A 27,826-nucleotide genomic window follows, 5' to 3' on the forward strand; every position below is an offset into this window, starting at 1 on the left:
TGCCCAAATGAGTCCAAATGATTGTGAATCCACCTGCCATTGCTAACAAGCTAGTCCATTTATATTTGTTATTCTTGCTGCAAATTTGAAAATATATTAACCTTGAGCTTGGCTTACTGTTTTAGTCCCTGTATCACATGCCTTCCTTTGCAAGAGAGAAAATTCTTTTATTCCAGAAGCACACATGCAAGGTTCACTCAAACCCTCCTAAGCTAAGCCCATGTTATTTTCCTTATGACTAACATTAGATGAATCTATTGCTCTCACTTACCCTTTGGCTATCCCCCAGTACTTGAAAAGTCTCATTTAAAAAATAAAATTATAAATGTTTATTTAAAAAATTGTGCAAAGAACTTGGATAATCATCTGAAGCACTTACATGCAAGTTGGGTTGTCTTGGCAGACAATTATATTTCTTTGGCAAATGGTAAACGTTTGATTGCAGGGACATCACCAGCTGCGATGCATCCAGCTTGGGCATTCCTAGTACAGAGAAGGAAGAGGTAATCAGAAATTCTGTCTTATTGCATCATTACATTTTCACTTTGAGTTCCTTGTCATCACTGACTGGTGGAGTATAACAGCTGTTCCAGCCAGATGAAAATGGACTCTGGTGCCTAAGCTATATATTCTAGGTAAGTGATTAACTCACTTTTGTCTACCTGAATAAGGTGAATATTATATTACCTCTTGCCATGGGACAGGGCCTTTGGGTTGAAAGAAATCATTAGCCTCTCTTTTAGAAATGCAGTGGCTTTTTCAGAGGGAGCTTATCTGTGATAATGCAGTTTATGCAAACATTGGAAGAAAGATATGGCAAGAGAAAAACTCACCAAGTGAAGAGCATTCACTTAGTGACCTCTCAGCTTTACTAAGGTTTCTATTTCTTCTCTCCAGAAAGCTGGTGTTGGTTATTCAATCTGAATTTCCGTTAATTTCACTTGTACAGAATGTAGCAGTAGCATGGTCCTCTCCAAGGTATAGCAAGGGACAGCTGTTAAGGCTGGGAGGTAGCCCACTACTTTTGTCACATCTGATCAGGAATTTATTTCTAAATGAGATAGAGGCAGATGCTAGGCACAGAATTTTATCCAATTTCTATTCAAACTGGAAATAAGAAACAAATATGCCATGCTAAAGAAGGTTCAAATTAGGTGGCAGTAATAATGTTTAATTGAGAAAGTAGCTTCTGTACTTTTGTCATGTGACCTATAAAATTGTAAACCACTGTTAGAATTAACGTTTGTTTAGCATGGCTTTGTAAATCTCCTCTTACTTAGCGGTTAACAAACGAGTCTGATTTCTTTAAAAAGACAGCGTTCTTGAACTGAAGTGACAGCGGGAGATACAATTTAAATAATTCCAATTTGCTCATCCTCTTAGCCGGGGAGGAGCCGGGGGAGCGGAGGGTGCTGGGGAGCGGGCGGAGCTGCCGGCAAGGCGGCGGTAGCCGGGGCTGCAGCTCCCTCCAGCGCCCGCTCGGGGCGGGGGCCTCGCTGGGAGAGCATGGAAATCGCTTATTAGCTCGCAGACATGTCTGACAGGGTGGAGTTACCTAGATTTCGAGCTTTAAAGGTAATAAATATGGGATAAGATCATGCATACAGTGATTTGCGTGAGTGTCCTTGAAGTTGTTAGGGCAAATGGCATAGACAGTATTAACCCCATATGTTGTCTGGGCAGGATTGAGAGCTGCATGCTTGCAGACTGTCAAGACTTTCACATTTTTAATGCAACCTATGGTATTTCCTTTGCAATGTCCAAATGGGATGGGTACAGTGCCTGCTTCTTCCAGTGTTTTGGTTAGCTAACTAATTGCCTTTCCTATTAATGGCTAACTTCTACAAATAGGAGGGATGTCTGAATTTGTGGAGGTCTTGAGTCTCCCAAGGAAGAGAGGCCTCTAGCACACATATGATGATGGTAGCTGGAATCAGAGGGCTGGGGAAGATGCTACCCTACCACTGAATGGTGCATTCCTTGCTGATAAATCTGCAACCTTCCTGCCACACTTCTCAGGCTGGTCTCTAAGAGAAACCACCTCTGCTTTTCATCTGTGGCTACAACCCCATGGAAATCCAAAGCAGAGGGTGAGCCTCTACAAGTGTTAGTGGTGCTGTTCCTGCAGCAGAGCAAGCCCTGAGGACAGCTGTCCCAAAATCTGGTTCCTCATGTGCAGCAGGAGCCTGGTTTGGATCCAGCTGCAGAATTGTAGCGCAGGCACTGATGTGCCCCAGCTCAGGACCTGGCCAAGCAGAGCCTGTTGGGTGATGTGCCAGCCTGGCTTTCCTAGGCTCAGCCTTTCTTCTTCCAGGACTGCTTCACTTTCCCATCTTCCCTGCTCGGGGCAAGTTGCTTGAGAAAGCCAGTTTTTTTCTAAGTGTAAGAGGGCTTTCTCCCCTGTCTCCTGTAAACACCATCAGTTTCAAACCCAACTCCTTCACCTTCCCAAGATTTTCTTAACTTTCCCCCACTGCTATTAGTTGCAAATTTCCCTTTAGGCACTGCCATAGACCCAGTGGCTGCTTTCCAGCAATTTTCCTGGAGTAGAGAGTAGAGACAAGGAGCACCCTGCAGTGCTTTGCCATAGCCACAGACCAAAATCACAGAAGAGAGAGAAAAACTCCCAACAAGACCCCTCACTGCTCTGTGGTGTCACTACAGGCCCATCACACACACAGACTGAAATGTTCACACCTCTGACGAGCACACCTGAGCTTTCACAGCAGGTTTGGGCAGAAGCTGCAGCTTTAGGACATTTCTTCAGGCAGTGTGGGCTCAGACACTAGAAGCTCCCTGTGTGCCAGCAAGAGGCAGCAAGTGACACAACTCATGATTTTCCAGAAGCACCAGAAGTGCTCACAGGTGGGTGCTGTGTGATGTGGATGCCACTCAAACACCCTGCACCACTGGCACATGGCTACGGGCTGTGCTCAGTGCGTGTTGCATGAGTGCATTCACCAAGGGCCTTAAAAAAATATCACAAATGTGAGTAAATAAGATCAAGATGTGTTTTATGGCTTATTTTACATAAACACTTGTACTCACTCAATACTTGTTCCTTCTTAAACAGCATCTATTCTAGTAAAACCTCCTTGGTCTGCCAAAAAGCACAAAAAGTTCTCCATTGTTTGTGTGGGATAAAAGGAGCAATGCAAACACTACTAATGTAATGGTGACTAAATTTACCTAATGAATGGACAAATAATGCTGTTTTGCTTCTCTCACCTTTAGAGGAAATGTGCACCAAGTGGTTCATAATCCATCCTCTGTCCTTGCCCCACAAAGTATTCCTGTATTAAGAAAACTCCACCACAGTGCTTAACAGTAGGAGCAGAACCATTATAGAAGCAAAGAATTGGTCTAGATAATGGGGTTAATATATCTGACATTCTCCATGAATATTTCAAGAAATCTTTTCCCTTAAAAATTTCCCTGCACTTATTCTCCTTAAAACATAAATATTTTGATATTTCTTGCAAAAGCCTTCACCTTCAGTGGAGTTCCTGAGCACACACAGTAGGGCAGTAGAGAATCCTGGAGTTACAAAATAAAATATATAAACAAGAGATAATAAACAGCTGTATCAGTTCCCTGTATAAATTACAATACTTGTTGAAAATACACTGGAGCAGGAGAAGGACTCGTCTCTCTGAGAAGCAGCAGAAACAATGTGTGATGAACTGACCATAGCTCCCATACCCTGACTCCCCTGCTTCACGGCTGGGGAGGGGGTGGAGCTGGGAAGGAGGGAGGGAGGGATGGGGGAGGGTGTTTGGAAGGTCTTATTTTATTTCTCATTATCCTGATTCTGTTAGTAATAAATTCAGTTATTATCTCTAATTTGCATCTGTTTTGCCCATGATGGCATTTGACAAGTGATCTCTCTCTGTCCTATCCTCAACCCATGAACCCTTTCTTGTATTTTCTCTCCCCTGTCCAGCTGTGGAGGGGAGTGATAGAGAGGCTTTGGTGGGTGTCTGGCATCCAGCCAGGTTCAATTCAATGCACACAGTCTCCCACATTTTCAGCTGATATTGCAGGATTTACGGTTACTGAGTATAAAGGTGCCTGATTTGCTGGAGAGCATTGCCAGAGTACAGGCTCCTTCCCAAGACAGTGATACCAAATTATAATGTCATTTGTATTTATCCAAATAGTTCTATTTATAATAACCTTTCAGGTGACCCAATTGTACACTTGGTAAAGCATGTCTAAAGAAGATTAGTTTCTATCTTTCAGAGTATGAAGTAGTGTACTATATAAATACTGCAGCTTAGCTACTGTCTGTTTTGAATGTCAGTTAGGATCAGGTAGTGTTTATGTGCTCTTGAGATTTAGCAGTTTTTATTCAGGATTTCTCAAATTTGCATCAAGCTGAAACTTGGCATATAAGCTGTCAGCACAGATGCTAGTTTTATTCCAAAAATAGAGTGAGTTGAAGCTTTTAAAGGTGTCAAGTGGCTTATTTATGCAGTGGTTGCAGATCCTTTAGTTTTCTGTCTCTTTTGACTGTACAGACACTTATTCTGTAACCTTCTTCCAGCATTACTGTGTTCTCCAGCATTACAGTCCTGAGCAGTGAGGAATAAGAAGATAAGTGATCACACCAGAGTGATAATCCAAGGATGGTGTGCCCTGGAAACAAGTGTAAATAATGGTAATTTTTGGTGAAACAGAACTACATTCACAGAGTCACCATAAACAAAAGTAACTGAGAAAACATCTAAAATGCTGCCCAAAATGCTGACGTACTGCTTGATAGCACAGTGAAAGGACAGGCAAAATCCCCAGGCCTGGGAAGGTTTCCTAACACTCCCATTTAGACAAGGAAGGACCTTCTTTCAGTGATCACTGAAACCTCCTTCTCCAGGAATCATTGCTGGGTACAGCTCTACCTCCACCATGGTATTTATTGAGTATGTGTATTTAGGTCCAAGGCATAATGACTCAGAAAATTTGTCGTAGTGTGGATCACTTATATTCAGTGATCTACAGCACAGTTTGAGGGTAACAAACTGCCCCTCATAGAATAAATAAACCTAAATATATATAACCACAAGTGGGTTCCTTTGCTCTATTTTGTGCAGCCAAAGAAATGCTCTCTGCCATAACCTAAGCTCTGGTAGATTAGAAAACAAAACTAGGAGATTGTAAAAGACATGACCTTCCTTGCAGAGTGTCCTGCCAACAGCTGCAGGAGAGGGCAGGTCAATGTAAACATGACATACACCCTGTCCTCTTTCCTTTCTAAGAACCCTGAAAGACAGGAGGAGGAAGGTAAAGCCAGGGAGGGCCTGCCTAGTCAGAGATCTGTCTGCAGCTTGAGTTTCCATCTGTAACAAGCGGAGGCAATATCAAATTATTTGCAATAATGTTGATATATAAATAAATATGTAGGTTTTTGTTAATTTTGTCAGTTTTAAGAATACTTACAGGTTGCAAGTACTGTGGTCATGTTTCAACTGAACTTAGTCATTTAACACAACCTTCCAATTCATAGCTGTAATTTTTTCCAGTGAGAAATTGACTCTTCATAAGAGCACTTGTGCCAGTACAAGTCAGCGTGCACGACTTCTTTATTGTACTCTTCTTGGGGAGGCATCCCCCATCTGTTTAAGAAACAAAGAGAAGTTGTCACAATGGTAGCAGAAAAGTATTTTTAAGTTAAGATCCTTTCATTCTACTGAACCAAACTAGATCCAAATACAAATAAAGACAAATAACAAGATTATAAGCTTGAAGCATTGCTCACATATAATACACATTCAATGCTCAATAATTTTATATTCTCTGAGGAATGGTAGAATTTCAACACTTACTGGCTATACCTCTTTCTGGGGTCTTCAGCAGTAATTTCTCTCCTATAATCTACTCCATAAAATGTTCAGCTATATCAAAACAATAGACGAGACCACATCAAGCTCTATTTAGTGGCCAAGATTTACACATCTACAATGCTCATAGCATGAAAACATTTTAGACTTTCCTATCAGAATGAAGCAATGTGAAACACCTGAGCTAATTTATTTGGGCTTTGGACAGCTGTAGATGAGAACTAGTTTCTGGTCAGGATTTGAAATCATGCCAGCAGGAGCTTACTCTTAAACAGATGCCCCAGAATTTTATAAGGAGAGTCACATATCTCATGTCATCATTTGATGGGTACCTGGTCAGAAGTCTATTCCCTTCCTGCTACAGCTGTCCCTGTGAAATAGCAAACATGTTTTCTGGTCATTGTGTGCTCTGTGAATAATTTCTCTAAAAGGTTATTTACAGAAAAGTCAGAGTTCATTTTCTTAACTCTAAAAACATGGAGGTTGAACCAAATCTTGTTTGTTAAAAATCCTATAACTCTCAGTGTAGTACAAATTCTGAATTTGTACAAATTCTCAGTGTTTTACAAATTCTGAATTTGTAAAATAATTTCAAGATGTTAAAATAATTTTACAGATGAAAAAATAAAAATCCCCCAAACCCACAAGGGATTCTTCTTTCTCAATCCTTTCGTTTTGAAAAAATATATACAAAAATTTAGAGATTGTATTTTTCCCTAGTGAGAATAAAAATGAGACAGCCCAGAAATATACATGGAATATACCTTGCCTAGATGCTTTCTGTGTCTCTTAAGCCTCCATGAACACCAGGTCTCATTGCAGTGTTTCCCCTCAGGAAACATCATGGCTTATGCCAGAGATTTCTATCTCCCAAGAGTTTCATCTGTACCCGTCTTCATGCAAGACGTGTACAAGGTGGGTATTTTTCGTAGGTTGCTCATGCTGTTGATAGTCAGCAGTGTCTGTAGTTTTATGAATGCTTTCAGTTCTGGTGTGTTCACTTCTCTTTTTGTAAGAAAGAATCTGTCCACCCTCTCCCACCCTACAGCTACGTGCTGTCATCCTCCCTTCCGCTGTGTTTGCAGGAACATTTTGTGTGGTCATGTGGAGCTCTGGTTGTGCTTAAGCCAGGGAAAAACCCAGAAAGGTTGGTATGCCATTCTTGAAAGGACGGCGAGGGCCAGGAGCAGGGGCTGGGCTCAGCAGTGGCTCAGTGCAGTTCCTGAAGGTCAGGCACCAGCCCCAAGGCTGGAACTCACCACACTGATGTAGGTGCTGTGCAGGAAAGTGTGACTCAATCAACCCCTGGGAAAGACTCAAACAGGGCACCCCTGGGATTCAGAGCCCAAGTTCACTTCTGGTGCCTGTCTGCCTACACATGCACAGAAGGGGAATGTGTACGTAGGTTATATTTTGCAAGAACTGCCCAAAAAAGGTACAGTGAATATTTTTTGCTTGTGGTGTGATTTGACACATGACATGCCACAGCAACCTTCCAGGGCACAGAATGTGATCCCACTCTGTATCTGATATAATTAAGGATGTATGACTTAAGTACCAGCTGTAGCCTGAAGTGATACCATTGGACTGAGATACAACATTGTGGTTTTGCTTTCCATCTAGGGAATTGTAATATGTGCTAAAAATACTGTTTGGCACAAGGAAATGCAGACTGTTATCTCGTGCAGAGTGGGACATGGAATGTCAATCCCAGTAGAAGTCACCATAGAAGAGGGAAAATGGACATTTTAAGGAAGCCTTCTTGTGTTGCCAGCAAGATAAGCTGGGACTGGTTTGATAATCTTTATCCCTCTCTCCGCTCTGTCCCTTGCAGGATGAGGAATGATCTGTTTAGAAGTGAGTCATAGCTAAATAAAACCAGCATAGGTAATCATTTGCACCATATTAGGCATCAATTTTCCATCACACATTGTATCTGTGTAGCTACTGGAGACGTTGTTTTCTTCCCTGTGTTTTTTTCATGGGAAGAGGCATTTATTTTTAAGCTGTATTTAAAGTCACTCATCTCTACGGAAACATGGAGGGGATACTTCACAGGAAAGGACCTCATTCTATCTCCAAAGCCACTTTGTGCCCAGGCTCTACTATCCCAACTCTGGGTGGCACACCATGACTGTGGTTTAAGAGAGCATCCAGGAAAGAAGACTTGTTCTGACAATCTTTTCAGAAAAAGTATCCAAGATCCTGTCTGAAATTATGGTTACAGACAGCAGAATCTGCTGAATTATTTTAATTGATACCTTCAGGTTCTAGAACCATAGAATCAGAAAGGTGGGGAGCAGAGAAATTGATACACTAATTTACTTGTGAAGGACAATAAGATAATAAACAAAACATTCTGAATAAATAACAAATTAACCAAAGTGATTGAATTTCAGCCTTAGAGAGCTGTAGAGACAAATCCTGCCCATTATACCCATATGAGTAGTTTCATTAACAACAATCTGCTTCTTAGTAAATTGCCAGTTATAATAAAAACAAATAACTTGTTATTTTGTTTCTCTGCTGCTATGCATTTTAATAATTCCAGAAGTACTCATTAAAACTGGTGCTTTTGTACTCAAATGTTGTAAAACACTCTTGCATTACTGTTAAACCACTCCATCTCCCTTTTCTGTCTGAGCATCCATATAGCTGCAGAAGAGACAGAGTAAAATAAAAACCTCCAGAACAGGTGCAAAGGCAGGATGATGCAACTGTCTGCTCACTCTGCCCACAGGAGCAAAGTGGCACCTCAGGGCCATGAGCATGGAGCCAGAAAATGGCACTAAGTGAATTCCATGCCAAAATGTTGACAACATCTGATATGTGCAAGAGGGCCACTGAGTGCACAGAACTGCCTGTCCAGCAGAACATAACACCATGCAAACACCACTGGGGTTAGATTTGCACACAGTAATCATTTATTCTCTATAAAAACAGATGTGCCCTGTAATTGCATCTAAAAGGTGCGCTACCAAAATTAACAATCCAAAACCTGTATGAAGGTAAAGGTTTCATCACCTTTATAATTTATTTGAAAAAGTTGTTCTCCATTTTCTTATGCTAGAAGTACCTATTTTGATAACGTACCGAGTGACATCTAGGTTACGGGTTTTAAAATATTTTTTACTTTGTCACATTTTAATGTATATAATGACTGTATACTATGAGGAAAAAGGGGAGATAGAGCACCAAGATTGCTTTAAAAACATTGTGTGTTCTTTGATATTATTCAGGAAGTACTTAAGGCTATTCAGGAGAATCATGATGTTTAATATGTACGTGTACAATACTTATTATGCAAAAACAAGTTGGCAGCCTTTTGCATGGAGCTGTTGCTAACATCTCTTTCCTGGGCAATGGTACATTTAGGGATCTGTTGGCAGTTTTTTATTCTGCCCATGAGAGGTGATACTGCAACATTCTGTGCCCATTCTTCTCAGGAGCATTACTGAGAGGGCAACTGGCTCAGCACTGCCACAGCTCTGGAGGGACAGATCTCACTCCACTGCCCCCGTGAATGGGGAAAACGGAGGTAAAAAATTATGAATTTGGATTTTTGTCCACACTTCCAAGAGCTACACTGCAGAAGCTAGTGGAGTTCTGTACAGGCATTATTCATCCTTCTTTCTGAAGCCCCTGATTCTGTCATGCTCAGTGTTGTTCAGAACTGGAATAGAAGGACAGGCCCAAAGACAGCTGGCAATCTGTGTGTGATACAGCAAATCACTGAGTGCTAGTAGATGGAAATAGGGAAATAACTCTGTTATGGGCTGCTCAGCCTTTTGAAGAATTGGTATATAGGGAAGGTGAGAGAGGGTAAAAATTCACTGTTTTCTAGAAAAAGATATTGTTTCCAAATAGAAGGACTGCTCAGCGTCTTTTTCCATTCTATTTGAAGATTCATCTTAACATTGATGGGTATCTAGTGAGTTTGAAGTATTTCCTCTTAAACTTTTGGTGTTTTTGATGAATGATTGTGGAACCCTGTTGGATGACTACAAAATTGTTATCTCTGGGTTAAGGAGTGTCCCCTTAACCTTAGGCAATCTGTCCTATGGTTGAAACAGGTCCCACCAGAGTTCAGCATTTCAGTGATGCTCTGCAGACAGAAATCCAGCACCTCTGGCTCTTGTGTAGATTTATCAAGAGAATAAAATGGAGACCAGGATGCTGTCAGTGTCCACAGGTCATGGCAAACACATTTCAAGCAGAAAAAAAAATCACTTGACTCTTTGTACTGCACCAAGGATAACACAGTCCCAACCCAAACAAGAATTATTAATGGTAACAGACAGCTGGAAACACAGGTCAAGGACAGAAGATGTCCCTGCCTCAGTAGTTTTCCATTTGCTCATGATGCAAAGTGGCCGCCTGACTGCTCTCCTGGCTAGTTGTAGTCTCGCGGGCAAAGCACTAACTGCGATGCACTCGGGGTTCATGTGAGCTCAGCTCACATGGTAAGTCAGACTCCAGACTCCCAGTCTGTGGGTGGAACTCCTCTGATGGCATTTCCTTTAAAGCTGTAGCACTGTGCCCTTTATTCTCTGCTGCATAAGCTTGGGCCCATTTAATCAAAGGCGTCATGCTTAAAACTGGTTGGCAGTGGAGTTTCTGCCTAAAGATGATTGAAAAAAGAGAGAACTGAGTGATAGGAAGTGAAGCCAAACTGTAAGCGGTGTGAACCTTGTTTTCCTTTTCAAAGTAGAACTAAATGTATGTGATTTAATTTAAAATGAAACATATATATAATGTTTCATTTTAGTAAGAAGAAATGCTGAAAATCTTTTTGCTACCAAGCAAATGTGGATGACATTGGCTGGCAACAGAGTAGTTCAATGGGAATTTTTTCAAACATTGCCTCAGCATATGCTTTCTTTTCTATTGAGATCTCCCTACTATAATGCCAGCCAACTGACAACAATTTTTCATGTTTTGGATGGTAATAAATCTTCAACAAAGTGTTAACCAGCACCTTGAGCAGGTTTTCTGGTTGATACTACTCTAGATCCTGCATTACAAATTGCTTAAACAGGAGAAGGGCCTTAGGTACACATTTCAAACATTTCCTTCCTAGTTTTGGTCAGCATCATGTGACTACATGAGTGAAATAGCAAGGGATTCATCAATAATAGCGGTAAACTACAGCTCAGGCTTTGAGTTAAAGAAAACAAAACCACTTTTTCTTCCCCACTCCCGCTCCTTATTCCCATCTAACAGTTCAACAGACTGTGAGAAGTCTCGGAATGATTTCTCTCTTCAATGCTTCTAATTTAAATGGCTTACTAGAAATGAATATTTCATGACATTACAGGACTCTCCAAAGCTTCATCTCTTTAGCGCTAATTATTTTAACAGGACCTATATGAAAGGCAAAGGCCACTTCTCTGTATTGTCTGCATTAACACCATAAAACTATCTTGATTTGACAGTTAAAGTTCTCATTGCTGTATTTCCTCATTTTTACTTTTTAGTGTCTCCCACAGAAAGTCACACAGTTTGAAGTGCCATGGGGTTAACCCTGCAGTCAACCACTTGTGTCCTCATTAGTAAAAAAGCTGCAAGACTGCAGCACTTAATCCGTAGTTTTTCTTTCTCTTCAAGCCAAAGCCACCTTTGATTTCCATATGGAAATTCTCATAGCAGTACCCCTAAATAAAGTACTGTTTGATCCTCCAGGCCAGTTTGATATAGTATCCATTGCCTAAACAAGGAAGCAGGGTCTCCTTAGGCACCTGCACGTTTGAAGCTAAGGAAGTTTCCACTTTGGAGTAAATAGTTTCCACTAGACCTCACTCCTCTTGTGGTAAAAAAAACCCAAAACCAAAACCCGAAGTAAATCAACCTTCCATCTGCATTCTTTTCACATTCTGATGGGCACAAATGAAACAAAATAACCTTCAAAGCCACAAACTTATGTCATTTGACAAATGGGAGGACATGCAGTACAAAACTGGAAATCTTTTCCACGTACCTTAGCCAAGGTCAGGACAACTCTGTGTACAACCTGTTGCCTGGGGTGTCAGCATTTCAGACGTGCTTTCAGAGGCTCTTGCCACAGTTCTTTCATGCAACATCCACACTGAGAAAAACAACCTGCCAGTCCAGGCTCTTCACCCTTTGAAGTTCCCTCCTGTTCCTTAACTCATAGCCCACCTTCAGCAGCCCATCTCTCATAAGGTGCAATTTGCAATGATGGTTTCTCCGTTCTGGTTTCTGCCTGACTCTCGAAGTCTGGCTGAGCATCCAGGTGGACCCTCACACTGGAGCTGAAATAACAAAAGCCATGGGAATGGACTACAAGAGATCAGCACGGGGGCTCATGGCTGGCTTCTGCCTGTCCCTTGCTGGTGAAATCCCCCAGGTGAGGGCACCGAGAGCTGCTCTGTGATGCCAGAGCAGCAGAAAGCAAGACCAGTGCAGCCAAAGAGAGTGAATGCTTTTGAGCATGTGGCAATAATTTCTCCAGCCTACTCTGTGTCTTTGAGGAGCCCAAAGGAGGAAAGAACCAAAGTCTCAGACTCCCACTTCTCATCCTCCAACTTCTGAACTGAATGACCTAGAAAATTTGACTTTCTAAAACTGGTACTCACAAATGAGGCACTTCACTGCTCTAAATACTCTGGGCAGCTTTTTCCTCAATACATCCATATGGCCTTTTGTCAGCCACACTGAGCTTTCTGAGGAGGGCTGGGTGGCTTTGCATGCCCTTACCCATTCCCACAGCCAGTCTCCTGAGTACCCAGCATCCTTGTTCACAGTTATCAGATGCATGAATCTAACAAAGCAATTCCAGTTTTATGAAGTGCAGATGTCTGTAAAGGAGTTATTAGCATAAAAGAACCTGATGTTTATTGTCAGACCCTATAGGTTTTGACAAGTTCATTTGTTTTGGATGTGGATCTCAACTAACTTCCATTCTTTGGGTATTACAAGACTTTGGCCTCTTAAACATTTAATAAACGTCATGAAACAATAAACTAGATTAAATTAAATGTTGTGGAATTAGCTCTGCATTTGAATTGCACTTTTATTGTATAATTTAGCAACCAAAAGGATAAGTTTGTAAGGTGGTTCTTTTGAAACAGCCAAACAAGTAAGATGATTTGGGGACACATAGTGTAACTAGGATGAAGTCTTATAAAGAAAAATCCTTCATGACATTGGAGCTGAATTAAGCCAAGGCAAAATAATTTCATTTGTCCAGACAAGCTACTGGCACAATTTCTGCAACAGAGCTGAAATGGTATCTGCAGATGGTGATTGGGGTGCAAAGTTAATGTTTTTATGCATGAAGCATCCTGGCATGTGCAGGTGATCTTCAAATGCCAAGGATTTCCTCTCTCTTTTGCATCACAAAACATCTGCAACAGTCCTACAGCATTCAACAACACCGTTTATGATCAAGAGCCAGATTGTGATATTTGTGTTCACAGCTATTTAGCTTTTACCCTAGATTCCCTTCCCAAATTTTCCTTCATTTTATCCTGCTGCTGTTGGGCTTGTAACCATATAAATTAAAGGAACAATTGTATTTCTGTCAGGCTAGTCGCCGTGTTGGAACTGCCAGAATCTCACTGGGCTGGTAAATCACAGTTTGGTAGCTGCTGCCAGACACAACAAGGACATCCACTGATGTCTAGGAAGCTATTTGGGAAGCAAGTCTGCTCAGAGGGAATATGGGTATCTCACAGTTGATCTGCTTGCTAGGAGAATGAAAGTAAGGGGAGAAAAACAGGCAGAAATATTAAAAAGCCCTTTTGTATGGTTTAATACTTGTTTTGGGATTGCAAAATACAGGAAAATAGGGAACATAAATATTTTAATCCAACAAAAACTAGAGCAATGAGAAAAGTTCTGCACATAAAAGCTGAAGCACAATGATGAAAAAGTATATATTCCTGCAAAAAATCCATCACTATTTACTTCTCTCTATTAATACAATCATAGCTTAGTCAAAATCTGACATAAAACTGAACTGGGAATGTTATTAGTCTGTTCTGCAACTGTTAAAGACAATTGAATATGATGTTAAGTTCACCACAGGTTTTTTCAGGAAGTCCTTGCTCCTTTAAACTCCTATGTACAGGCTTTCTACTCTTTTGGAGTGGGGAATTTAAAAAGTCATTAACTTGGCTTCATTTGCCTGGGAATTATGCAATCTGGACAATATGGAGAGCAGCATTTGAAAGACATTGTTTGCAAAGTTCTGCTGGGTGACAGCAGCATTCCCATCTGGCAAATGCTTGAAATGTGTGTTCAGTGCGGGAAAGACTGGAATAAAAGAGGAAAATAAGGTGATATTGGCCTAAGCTGGCATGTGGCAGAGTTTTTGGGCAGGCTCAGAGTATACAACAACATATATAGAGTTGCAGGCTCAGAGTATATTGTGCAACAACAGACAATGCAGAAATAATTCTCATTTTGTCTGCAGTGCTTAGCAAACAAGTTTCACTAATTTTTCTTTAATCAGATTTGTAACTAAAATGTTCCTTGCCTTAGTGCAACTGGAATAAAGACTATTCTAAAAGCATGACCAACTGATAAGACATGAATAAAATTACTTCCACGTGTATGAGATTATTATAAATGGGACTTCTCTTTTCAACAAAGAACACTGTAAACAAATGCATGATCCAGTTTATTAACTGAGATTGGCTGGATTACATTTTGAAAATAAGATACACATGTTGGCAATTATCACACTTCACTATAGTTATGCCTTTGAAAGACACACATCATGTTTTTTCCTGTGGAAATTGTAGCTTTTTTAGCTTGCCTTACTAGAACATTTTGAGAAGTATCTTTTCAAAATGCATATACCAGCCTGATTTCTGAATCCATGCTCAGACAGGAAAGGGCAGATCCAGATTCCTCTGGGCTGAGGTGGAAGTTAGAAAGGTCTTCCAGCCAGCTGGGACACACCACAGAGGGGGACTAGGTGTAAATGTTTCCGAGGCTGCTGTATCCTGTGTAACTCAGGGTTTGAGACCAAGAGAGGCATCGCCTGGCTCAACTAGGAGAACAACTGTGTCAGTACTCTGTTTTGTTGGGGTTATTTTACATTGCAGGATGGTTGTTCTCATGTCCTGGTTTGTAAAATGTGGCAAAACAGATCTTCTCTACTTCGAATTGATGTTATTGGGGGACTTAAGCTGCTAGATTCTTAGGTAGTAGTTGCCAAAGAAAAATAGATTATATTTTTGTTGGTTTTTTTTTTTTTGTTTTGGTTTCTTAGCTTTGAAAGAAAAAGCTTCTCTGTTTGATAAAAATAAAGATAGAAACCTCTTGAATAACAGCAGCCTGGCATTCAAGGCACTCATGGCATGTCCAGGCCAGGTTCTTGTTCCCTATCAGGTAGAGTCCTTGTTTTGCCCTGGCTCTGCTTCCTGGCTGGTGCATTAAGCCCTGAGCACTGGGCTGCTGGCCATTCTGGAGCAAGTCTCTCAGAGTGAGACCACAAAACATGATTTAAGCACTGCACTTGTTTTGAGAGAGCTCTGTGCTGGGATGCACTGGTTACAGTGGAGAGGGGCAAGTTAGATCACCTGGAAAGTGATGCAGGTCTTACCCAGAGCGCCATACTCAGTGTAAATGTTGCACAGTTTGGACAGATGGCTGGCAAAACCTGCCAGGGCCATTTCAAAGGTAATATTCATGTGCTGTCCCACTTCTCCATGCTAAGGAAATGCATGGTAATGTTATCCCTGGCACTAATCCAATGCTGGGCTCTGACATAAGAAGAACATACACAGCAAGTAGGAACATGTCTGCAGAGATTAGAGATGAATCTTCACTCTCACAATACATGAACTCTGTGCAACAGCTGCAGGGAAAAGAAGAGGAAACCCAGGCCCAAAATCTTTGCTTCAAGCCCATTATAATTTCCAACATGTCCAAGAAATGATGACAAAGTATTTTGCAGACATTATTAGACACAGGTGCTGTTAGTCCCATCCTGGCATAGATAACACATAAGTCTGAAAAAGACAACTTAACCTCTCCTTCCTGTCATGCAGCCTAGAAAACCAATGAAGTATTGCAATAGATATGAACAACAGCACAAAGTAATCTCCTTACCTAATTGACTCTAGTATTGGTAGCTCACAGTAATACGACTTAGAAAGATGTGAACTTGAAGTGTCAAGTGTAGAAGACAAAGGAACCCTGGCCTCAGCTGAGATTCTCAGACAGCAACTCCCCAGGTACAGAAGTGCTGCAGTTTGAACTTTATTTACTTCAACCAAAACTTTGCACCTTTACAGTATGAAGGATTCCCCCAGTGAAGAAGCTATGTCAGTCCTGTCCCTCCTTCCAGCACATCAGAGACAAAGATGGCCAGGTGATGGGTTAACTTCATGTGCTGCACTTCAGGCTTCATTCATGCAAGATCTCATTTTGCAAACAAAGCCCAGGATAAGATTATATCAGAATGTCACACAAATCTTCAGCTGCCTTGAGAAGGCCAGTAACATGGGAAACCTTTTATCCCTACCCTATGTTACAGAAAACCTCAGATTATTTTTGGGTTTGGTGCTAATTCTAATGCCACTTTTAAAAACCATGAAAAAAGGTAGTTAAAACCCAAGAACTTCATAAATCTCATTAGGAAAAAAATCTGTTTGAATTACATGAAATGAAAGTCTAGAACTGAAAGTATTTTCAGTTTCTGAAAACTCTCCAAAGGGTCTTAAAAATGCAGTAGGGGGAGAAAGATACCATCCAATTACTCCTCTCATTCTACCCACAGCAAAAGCACCATAATAAATAGGAAAACAATCAGTTAAGGAGGAATCAGAATGCATGGGGAAAAGGACTCAGCAAAGCTGGCATCCCCATCTCCCTCAGTGTTTCATTTATTTCTACAAGGCTTGTTTTCTTGAAATTATAAAATGAAAGCCAGCCCTGCCCTGTTTTGTTAGACAGCACTGATCTTTTTATATGAGCTACCTGTTCAGAGAAGCAGAAAATTTCAGATAAATCCTTTCAACAGGTCCTCTTTCTTTTTTTTTTTTTTAACTGAAATTACTGCCTTGTAAATTTTCTTCCATTCCTACCCCAGCTCCCATGTTGGAGGCAGTCGGAGATGAGCAGAGCCTCAGTCAGTGGGTTCCTGGTGCTGGCAGTCAGCAGGAGCACTATTGCTGCCATGCCTTTATTCCTGCAGGAGCACTATTGCTGCCATGCCTTTATTCCTGCAGGAGCACTGTTGCTGCCATGCCTTTACTCCTGCAGGAGCACTGTTGCTGCCATGCCTTTACTCCTGCAGGAGCACTATTGCTGCCATGCCTTTATTCCTGCAGGAGCACTATTGCTGCCATGCCTTTACTCCTGCAGGAGCACTGTTGCTGCCATGCCTTTACTCCTGCAGGAGCACTGTTGCTGCCATGCCTTTATTCCTGCCTGGGACTGTGCTGGAGCAGAGTTCCATCAGCCTTGCAGCTCGTACCCCTGCAGCCCCATAGGGTGACCTGGCTGTCTTTGTTTTCATGTTCCCATCTTTGCTGCATGCCAAGCTAAGGCACAAGCCAGCTCAGGGCTTTACCAGCCACCTGCAGAGGATTAGGTGGACAGCCCTGGACTAAGGTTTCATGGCAAGCCCCGGCAGTGGCTCTGGCACGTGGGAGCTGAAGCGCGGTGTCCACGGCCCCAGCAGAGATCAGAGATCAGCATTTGCACACCCAGGCCTTGCAGAGCAGCCATCTGTCACTGTGCAGCCACAGGGGACTTAGAGGGGCTTTGGCAGCTGGATCCAGCCCCCATGTACTGCACAGTCGAGATGGGACCAGACAGTAACCAGTTTTACAAGTCAGTGATGGAGACCTGGGGAGCTTCTCCTGAGGCAGACCCTCCATCATAGCAATGCCCATGCCAAGAGCTGCAGCAATGGAAGGACAGAAACATTTATCTCACTACCTAGAAGGTATTTAGTCTGTGCTTCATACAGTAAGAAAGTTATTATGACCAGCAAATCTGTCCCTTTCTCAAAGACATAAAATCTGCAAACCTATGAAGCCAGACGTCTGATAATGTGGAAATCACATCAGGGATGAACACCACCAAAATTGTTTTTAACTGCCATTTTGGATGTGCTTCCAAATTGTAAAGTGATTGTTTAGGGAAAACAGCAAAGTTTTCAGGTGACAATAAGGTTACCTAAAATAAAATTTAGAGTTTGGATACTTAGTACAAAAATGAACAGATAGGATCATAAATCTATCTTATGCTACATGCCTCTCTGTATTATTCAGGGACCCTTAGATTTTAATTTTTATATTTTCTAATGCTTGACTTCTATTCTGGCAGGAATTATACTACTGTAATTCGATCAGCTAACAGCCATTACTTTGAATAAACCCAATAGAAACAAGATTAGATGCAAACCCATTTACAGCAAAGCCAACTAACCCAAACAAACCTCAGAACTTGTAACTTATAAAGCACTTCCTCTGATGCAGCTCATGCCCAGCTCTGTGGGAACCACAGAGGAGTATATTAATTCCTCTGTGAGGCCAAAGAAGGCAAATATCAAATGGAAGACACTTTATAGTGGATCTGCTCTAAGTCATTCAAACTTCAGCAGCTGTTTGAGAGATCTTCTGGTTCTCTGACTATAGTCTGTTCTTTACAGAGCAAACATGAGAATTCTGAAGTCAAAATGTTTTTCTAATCAACATCTAAAAGGATTAAAAAAACCTCAAAGCCCTTTCTCCCCTACAGAGTTAAGGGAAAGCTCACAACAAGTTACTGGAAACCAATATGCTGCTTTTACACAGAATTTCCAAGAAAACAGGAGTGGGGAAGCAAGTATAATGAATAGCCAAGGAATGGTCTGTAAGAAGGATGAAATATTAGAGAGTTTTCAAGCTTATCCTAAGCAGGTATCATTGTAAAAGCAGCCATAAAGAGCTTTTGTTGGTGTTACAAGTATAACTAGAAGCAGAACTATGTTACAGTAATAAAGCTGCTACTGCAATTATTTCACAATGGAGAAATAAGCTTTTTGTGGCTAATAACAACATATATATTTAAAGAAAAGGTGAGCATTATATTTCACCTCTGATTTCCTTTTTTTCATAACCCCTGCATGCTTCTTCTTCACCATAACCGATAATCCTTGAAGAGGAGACAATCACACTCTGCACAAGTGTAATAGTCTAAACACGTTGCTTTTTTTCTGCAGATTGAGACCTGAGAATTTAATGATTTACAGAACTGCTCTGCTCGAGGCCTTCTTTCAGCATTTTTTAATTAAGAGTTTGTGTCTTTGATACAAAGTAGAATCTCTGAGAGGCCAGAGGCATTGCACTCTCAGGTATATTTAACACACAGCAATGTGAGGGATGCAGTTCAGGGTTCTACACTGCTCATGCCTTTGCTGGCATAAATTTAGAAAGTGTTAAAATGTCTAGTGCCTATAAAAGTTCAGCATGTTACAGCAAGCCAAGAAAGGAGAGATGATGCATTCTCTCAGGAATCTGTCTAAGGAAGTTATGGGTGTAGCTGCTGCGCTCTTTGGCTTTGGTGAAAGTCTAGAGCAGGAAGTGTTCTGGGATGGCCCTGGCAAAACTTACAGGAACAACAGCTCTAAAGTAACTGGGAAATTTAGATAAGAGAACTAATACAAGTCCTCAGGACAAATCAATCTCCTATTGGACTGAGAGTCTAGAAGAGTAATATCCTCCTCCTGCAATTCACAGTTTATTGCAGAAAAATGAATGAAATGCTATAACAAAAAGAGATTCCCCCAGAGTGGTCACTGGGACTTCTCACTTGGAGAAGAAATGAGAGGAATTTTCTTTTTTTATTCTGCTATTTTGTTAGTTATGGCTGTAACAGGAATTTAGACAACAGAAAAAGATTCCAAACCACTTGGGGAACTTGTTAACATTTTGTGATTCATACAAAATAAGTGGGACTCAGTGCAGTGGGACTCCAAATCTTGTCCTCTTCACCACTGAGCTCAGAGCTGCTCTGAGGTGGTGGTGCTGTAGAAGCCTACACTTACTACTGGAAAAAGCCATTACTGACTAATGGTGTCTCAGAAAATGTTTGAAGGAGTCATGAGACTCCTAAAAGCAGAAGTTACCCTCATTAAGTCTATTCTGGAACAATACTGTCACTTGTTTTCTGAGTATTCAGAAAGTCCTGTTTTGCTTTCAAAATTAGAGCAGAGAACAAACAAGAGTAAGTTGTCAGCTTCAGCAAAACCATCTATTTGAAGCTGGAGGCAAATATCAGGATACCTTGTTGCCTGAACATTTTGGGCCAGACTACATCAAATGGTAGAAATCAGAGTCAAGTTCAGCAATGGTATCTTGCCCATTCCCAGTAACAAACTGACTCCTTGCTGAGCTGTCCCACTGCCAGACTGCAGCACTTTCAGCCACAGACCTGCACAAGTGACCAGCTGGCCTGCAGATACACGTGTTAAATTGTAGCTTCAGTGTCTGCAAATGGAGACCAATGCCTTCACTTACAGAATGCACAGGCTCTACTCAGTGTTGAAAAAAATGCATGTTTAGCATGCTGTGATCCTTTAGGGAAATGGGTGAATAGAATTAACCTCCTTGAAACTATTTTTTTTTCTGCTGCAGCAGCTTTTTAATGTAAAGAATTTATTGGCGTAAAAAGCCAGTCACGTTCTTAATTGCCAATAATGCCAAATGCCAGTGCCCATGTTTTATTTCTGTGTTTACTCCATAGCATCATGCAAGCCCTGGTCCAAGTAATCTTAATAATGATTGCTTGTTAATACTAAAGTAGTTCCTCAGGAAGCTCCCACATGAAAAAAACACTGCTGACAGATTGAGAAGGGAAGAGGTTCAGGTAGAAATTCTCCCTTCTGCACCAGCACTACAGGATTTGCTGTGAACCTAAACATGTGAGGAATTTAGCTTTCACACACAGACAGCAATGAATACAGTCTGTGCCTTCCCAAGATAGAAGATCACAGATTTAGGCTCAAAGAAATGCCAACATACAGCTTAAAGAGAAGGGCTCTAGTTTATGTTAAAACAGGATAACCAGCTTGGCATGAAAAATGTGAGAGTCAGATTGGTACCCACCCATTCATCAGCTCTGAGCAAGGCAGGAGGCGCAGGCTCACAAGAGAGCTGCCTCATCCTAATAAGGCAGAGCTGTCTGGCAGTGACATAGTCGGGATGCCTTCTCCATGAACTAGTGCAAGCCATGGAGGAGCCACTTCTGCATGGCTCAGGGGCCCTGTCACCCTTCCATCAATAGCTGAGTGTGATCTCCTCTGCAGGATGACTTGTGCTGAGTTGCACACAGATGCTGGGCTCGCGTGTGTGCTGCAGGAAAATCTGGTGTTACAAGAAAAGCCACTTACCAATGTCCCAGGTTACCCTCTGCACCTCCTCCAACATGAAAGTCCAGGGAAAAGAAAACAGTCACCATGACTGACTAGCAAGCAATTTTTTCTGCCCAGGGGATATAAAATTATAGCAAGTTTTTTTTTTTTTTGACTCTGTAGTAAAATGATACTGCTTCTTTGCTTGACTTGTCAAGACTTTCCTTTGTTTATATTTAATATGACTGAATCCTTTAGAAATAATGGATTTAAAATGGAAGGCAACAGCTCACAAGATGGGCATCTTTGCAAACAGCCATTTTTCTGCCTGCTGCTGAGTGGAGGTGGCAAGGTGTTTGCTGAGGTAGGAGCTGCTGCTCACTTATTTTGAAGAAATGTCTTTTTTTCTTGATGTATTTATAACATTCATATTCACTAATGCATTCCAGCGAGAGGCAGATCTCCTTACTGATGTCAAGAGAATCAGCTGAAAACAGGCCAATAACAATTTCTGTACTTTAAAGCAAGCTCTGTGGTTGTGCAGGAAGAAGGAGATTTAGCATTATTAGCACAAATAAGAAACAAGTCATTTACAAAGAAGAGAGTAAGTATATCGTGTTGAAAATTATTAATGTAGTTGCCGTTCTTGTACTTCATAGCCAAAAAATTATCCTGCAGCAAGATTTCCACCTGAATTTTTAGGGTGTTTGCTTGATTAAGTGCTACAAGGTGTGCCTTTGGGGCCAAATCTCCTTTTGGTCTAGTGGCATTGTGGACCTTTGTCATTGAGTCATAAATATCCAATGCATTAAAATGAAAATCAACACTCAGCTGCCACTATTACATCTTATTACATCTTTTCTTTCAATAATTTTAAATATTGACCCAAAATATGGTGGCATGTTGGCATTTCATACTTTTGCAAAGCAGGAAAATTAAAGCAAGTGGCGATCTTTCCTTACCACCCACAATAATCCCCCTCCACAGCCTCCTTCCAGCTTTGTACTACAATGGGGTATTAGTGGCTAAAAAGAGAGTGAGAAATTGTGGTGAGGGACAGAGAATGGGCTGGGCGCTCTTGGGTGAATAAATGGTGCAATTGAAAAGATTTTGTTTAAACACAGATGTTTGAGCAGAACAAAGTACGGACTTATTCAACTCTCAATTTATGAGATAGTTTGGGTTTGTTTAATCATCATTGAGGCTCCCTAAACTTCAACTACAATTAATTTTCAGTTTGGAGGAAGTGCTCTCCTTGCTCATCAATTACTCAGGAGATGAAGGTAACCCTAACATTCCCATACAGAGAGGGGAATGTGCTTCCACCACAAACCTCCCAGTCACTGTAAGCAGCTCCTTTAATTGTCAGCTTCTGCAAAAGCGTAAGGTACTCAAGGGGTGCATCAGACCAAGCATAAATACACTTCTATCGTTTTCTACTAATAATGCAGAAAAGAAGTTGAAAGTTTGAAAGGCACTCCCAAAAGCCCTTCTAACTCATGTACATTCGCATCACCAATGACAATGGTGACAGACTCCTGTGACATGCATCTCCTACAGACACCTCTGTTCTCTGCCCTGTCAGACTCCACCTGGGGCAGGAGTGAAACTGGGTCTCAGAGCTACAATTCACTCACAAGGTTCCTATTTCACTTGCAATTCTTTAATAGTTCCAAGTTTCCAGACATATGGGTTTCAATAGTGTGCAATTCCCCTGCGTGAGCTATGGCTTCCACTTCAAATTGCCACATTTGACTAAGTGGACAGAACAAGTGATTGAATTCACAAACCTTGAACCAGTCCATTCTGTTGGGGCAACAGAGAAGGGGATTGAATTACACCCAGCAAAGAGACCAGAAGTGTGAGCAAGTGTGAGGCAGTGCCACAAAAGCATTGTCAGAGTGCCCTGCCAAGCCATTGTAGGTGTTGTCAGTACAGAAACACATCTGAAATTTTCCAGAGAACACTTTCCACATGACTGACTTCTTCTACAGGTCAAAACCAAAAAAATGTTCATTATCTCACCTCTCTGTCCCAAGCAGGCAGGACAAGAACACATACTGACACGTCAGCGCTGCACAGGGGAGAGAAATTGTAGTTTATGACCACCTCTGCGTTTTTCTCCTTTAGATAAAGGATTTCTTCCCTCTGCACCAGAACCTGTCAGCACACACCAAACATTAGTGACGTATTTAGGTGTAGTTACTCAGCACTACGCACCCAAGCACCTACAGCTGAGAAAGCTGTTCATTTAGTAAGCCGAATTTGGAGCCTCATTCTGCCTACCCTGAAGAAATGCTCCAACATCCACACCCAGCACACTGCATGTGCTCTTGTTCTGCATCCACAGAAAGCCTGGTGGCTCAGAAGTGCCCACACTTGGGCAAAAGAAAATGGAAGACACTCCAAAATGTAAGCACAAGAAAATCAGTCTCCCCAAGGGAGGGAGATCACTCATCTCCCACATCAGTTGGAATGCAGGTTTGCTAGCCTGAGCTCCTTCATTCTGATTGAGAAAATAGATCCTTCATTTCACTACTTCCTTAACTCTTAAGTTTCACTTTGCTCTCTCCATGTCACTGTAATGAAAGAATAGTCAGCCCAGTCCCAAGCAACCATTCTGAGTGTGTATTTCAACATTGCTGTGGTTAATAAGCTTGTCAGATAGCAATCCAGGAGCGGCAGGTATATAGATCCCTCAGGCATGCTGCATATTTTATCTTTGCCATATCACTAATTATAACCATGGTTGTGATTAGAATGCTGAGATTCATGATTTTACATGTCACTCTTTCCTTGCCTATCCTAACTCTCCTTTCAGCCTGCTCTCCCTGGCCCCAGCAGCACAGAGCCATCAGTGACAGGGAATTCCTGCCAGGGCAGCAGGAGGGAGCCAGTGCTGATCCCCCTTCCTCTGACATGTCCTGGCTAAAACATCATTGCAGCCAAATTGGCACATACCCAAAAGCAGTGTTGCTTTGTAGCACTAAGTACTGGTATGAACAGGACTCCTCACAAGCTTCTTGAGCAGACAACCTTTAGATTAAATGGAGGAGCTGGAAGCAGGTTTTAGACTGTCTTTTCCATGTGCTAGAGGACGCTTCTTAGGTTTTGTTGCACTAGAAGTACCTAATCCCTTTAAATTCTTATCCTTTCAGAGATCTGTTAAAGTTCTTGAAATTAGGGAAATCAGACCAAGAGACCTGGAATAATTTAAAAAAACCCAAAATCAAAAAAAAAACAAAACCAACCAAAAACAAGAGAGAGGGAGGGAGATAAAAAAAGGCATACAAGGCCATCAAAAAAGAGTTGTGCAGGACTCAAATATCCCATCCCAGACTCTCTTTGCCTGATTGCCTCCTAGCACTAGAGGAAAAACTCAATTTGACTTATATCTCCTGTTTGCACTTCCCCATCCAGGTGCCCTGAGCTGCACCACTTTATACAGCCAGAAGTGCCTCAGCTGAGGGTTAGCAAAGATGCTCAGCATCCTGCGCTGCTTTAACCCTCTCCACACCCAGAAGCAGGGCTCTAGTTCAGCCCAGGGGCAGCAAACACAGCCATTGGGCAGTGGGCTCCCAAGTCTCAGAGGTGCAGATGGATGTCATGGCACCTCCTGGCTTCCTGCAGAACAGAGAATGAGCTGGGGTGCTCTCAATGACTTAATCTGACGCTTGCCTGCTTCTGCCTGTGGGCGAGAAAGCCATGGTTCTGAGCAGGATGCCTCTGCCATGGGTGACACCGTCATCCTCCATGAGCCCACACTCCTCGTCTCACCAGCTGAAGGCACGGTGCTGTTCAGGGAGGCACTCACCGTGCAAAGGGGGCTCTGGTTTCTCTCTGGCATTACTGCTCAAGGGACAAGCACAGCTCATCCCGGGGGGCAGGAACCACGGCTCAGAACCCTCCTCTTCCTCAGGAGTGCCCTAAGCAGTAGCCCACAGCCCTGCAGCCTTTTTGTTTCTTTGTATCCATGCTTTCTCTCCATTTAATTATTTGTGGTTTGGAAGAACGCACTCAACAGGAGAGAAGGGTTTTCTTCCCGGATAAGTGGTTGCCTTGGAAATAGGATGTGTGGATTTGAATTCTCTTTAGTAGAGAAGAGAACCAGATGCAAAGCCCCTGCTTTACCTGCAAGGGCAGAACCCACCCACTGCCATGGGAAAGGTGCACACCTGAGACTTACAGCAAGCTGCAGAAATGGACCATGGAAGTGTCCGCAGGACAGAGCCAGGACCAGGCCCCTGCAGGAAAGCTTTTCCCTGAAGCTGTAGTAGAGCATTTTACTCATGCAATCATCCAAGCAACTTGTTGCTGAGCTTGAGCATGATTCTTTCCTCAAGCTTTCTGACTGCTGATATAATATGTCATAGAGCAAAGAAAAAACCCAGTGATTTTGCCTAAAAATTAGTATGGTAATAATGAGGCTTTCTGGGTTCAGCCAGTAGGTATAAGTACAAGTAAAATGGTCTCATATCTGATTTAGTTGGTTTGTTGTTTTTGGGTTTTTTCCTGAAAAGTTCTTTCCCCCTAGCTTTTCAAGCAATGTTAACATTAGGTCTGGGTTGCTTTCAGCTAGTCAAAGTGCAAAAAGGTTGTGTGCAAAAGGGGGATGATCTCTCTGAAAAAATGCCAGGAGATTCACAAGCTGGAAAGAGATGACTTGCTGAGTTTATAGGCTGCTGTGAAGGTGTTGAACGAAGACCACTTCAGGCATCCACAGCAAAGGCCCAGGAGCCAGAGAGACTGTGACCCTGCCCAACCTTTAAGCCATACTGTCTGTGTGCCCAGGATCAAAGGCAACAGAAATAACAACTATCATGTTACATGGTGCTGTTCCAATAAACAAATGCGTGTCTTTTCACTTCAGCTTTTCCTGTGCTTCGAGAAAAGTGCAGTTTTAAAAACAAACCCCAAAAGACTATGAAATTAAACTGTATATATCCCAAAGCCAAGACTGTTATGTTTTGCTACTTTCAGTTAGTTTACACTAAGAGGATTTTTAGGAGTTCAACATACCACTGCTGTCCTGTAATAATATTTCACAGTGTAGTAAGAGATGTCTTATTTTTCTTCTTGGCCCAAAGTGAATAATTCAGCACTGCATGTTTCATAGTCTGAGTCATAAATGTTGAAATTGATTACACAGAGGCATTGGAGCAGTCTCTCATTTTGCTTGCTTAAAGAACCACTGAAATTCATTGAGACATTTACAATTCCCATGAAACTCAGGCTTCTAACTTGAGGCTTTTTATTTCTCCCCACCACTGTCAGGACAGCAGCTCCAAGGGCACAGTGCATGTTCAGAAATCACAAAAACATTTAAACCCCCCTAAATTCTGAGAAGTGAATATATGAGGAACATTGCTTAATCTGGCTTGCTTCTAGCAGTGAACAGGTATTACCAGTACAGACCTATATCCTAATTCTCAGTACTGTGTAACCTCAGGGGCAGTCCCTGTTCTTCTGCCTACAAAGCATTTTACTATTTAACAAAGTTTCTGTTTACTGAAGTTACATTTTAATTCTCTAACATCCCTTTTGATAGCAGAAGAATGCAGCTGGTCCATCCCAATCAATTCTGTCTCAGGACAAACACACCCACCCTACTTTGCCTCTCTTCTCCTCTGTCATATGCTCAGACCCCCATTTTAATCGATTGCCATTGAATTAATATAGTTTTCAATAACAGCACTTGATTAAGAAGAAATATATATTAATAGTCTTCCTACTGGGAGTAAGCCCAAATACACCAGAATGCAGAAGAAAGACATTAAAGCCTTGTGGTTTTTTTCAAAAAAGATGGGATTTTGCTTCTCACTCATGGAATCAGTTGTGGTCCACTCTACAAGAGTCATTTGTGCCCCTTTTGAAGACCAGACAGAGCTGGGTAAATCCTACAGAAAATGCAGCCATTCCAGCAGTGTTTATGTTGTACCCCAAACAAGGATAACTGAGCCCATCCTTCACACCAAATCCAACACAAAGCAGACCAGTGTTTGCCATTTTGGTGTGGAGATCAGAATTGACACTTGTTGGGCTTCCCTGACACACTCCCAGTGGAAGAGCTTCCTGACATACAACTGGAGTCTATGGAAAAGGTGCAGCTCAAGGTAACGTGGCTGGCACGAAAAGGGGCATTAACAACACTTCTTTCTGAATGTGCTGCCTCTGGGAAAAAGCCAGTGCAAGACTAGGAGCTTTGCCCCATTTGAACAACTGAGTTACACTACATTCAGTAGAGCAGATCCTCATCTGCCTGGAAATACTATGAAAACTTTTATTGCAATGCTTAATGATTTTCTCTTCTGCAGGCTGATGGAGGCTCTGGGGCAGATCGAGGGAGCTGATGGAACAGCCTCAGCAGCCCATTCATTAGACCTCCTGTATAACCTGAAATGGGCAGGATTTTCTGCATAGAAGGTTCCACTTCCCCAGTCTCACAGGGCAAATTAGAGTACATCCAATTAAGATATAGAGGACACTTCAGTTAGAGGGAAGTAACCTAATTCATATTTCTCTGGGACATGAGAATGATGCATCCATCTTTATTAAAGCAAACAGAATAAGGATAAAACCACTCTGCAATCCAGGGCAGGGAAACAACCCTCACTGTAAACAGAGGGTTTAAATGTTATTCTTAGAAGGATTATTTTTAAAGAATTGCTGAAAT

The 27,826-nt window shown here is 41.8% G+C and overlaps 1 long non-coding RNA gene across 3 annotated transcripts in view; it reads right to left on the reverse strand.

The window, feature by feature from the left end:
* Positions 1–428: 428 nt before the first annotated feature.
* Positions 429–27,826, reverse strand: part of LOC135449769 (uncharacterized) — a 31,936-nt gene continuing 4,538 nt past the window's right edge. Inside the window, exons 4-5 of one of the 3 annotated variants that reach the window (XR_010440830.1) lie at positions 5,437–5,612; positions 429–483 (exon numbers count right to left, since the gene is read on the reverse strand). This is a non-coding gene — a long non-coding RNA (uncharacterized LOC135449769). Of the gene's footprint in view, positions 484–4,328; positions 4,639–5,436; positions 5,613–11,991; positions 12,110–27,826 lie in introns of those variants that run through there. The other 2 variants (XR_010440831.1, XR_010440832.1) reach the window with 2 other exon arrangements.

The sequence above is a fragment of the Zonotrichia leucophrys genome, chromosome 6, assembly GCF_028769735.1.
Source record: "Zonotrichia leucophrys gambelii isolate GWCS_2022_RI chromosome 6, RI_Zleu_2.0, whole genome shotgun sequence".
In the NCBI taxonomy this organism is placed as follows: domain Eukaryota; kingdom Metazoa; phylum Chordata; class Aves; order Passeriformes; family Passerellidae; genus Zonotrichia; species Zonotrichia leucophrys.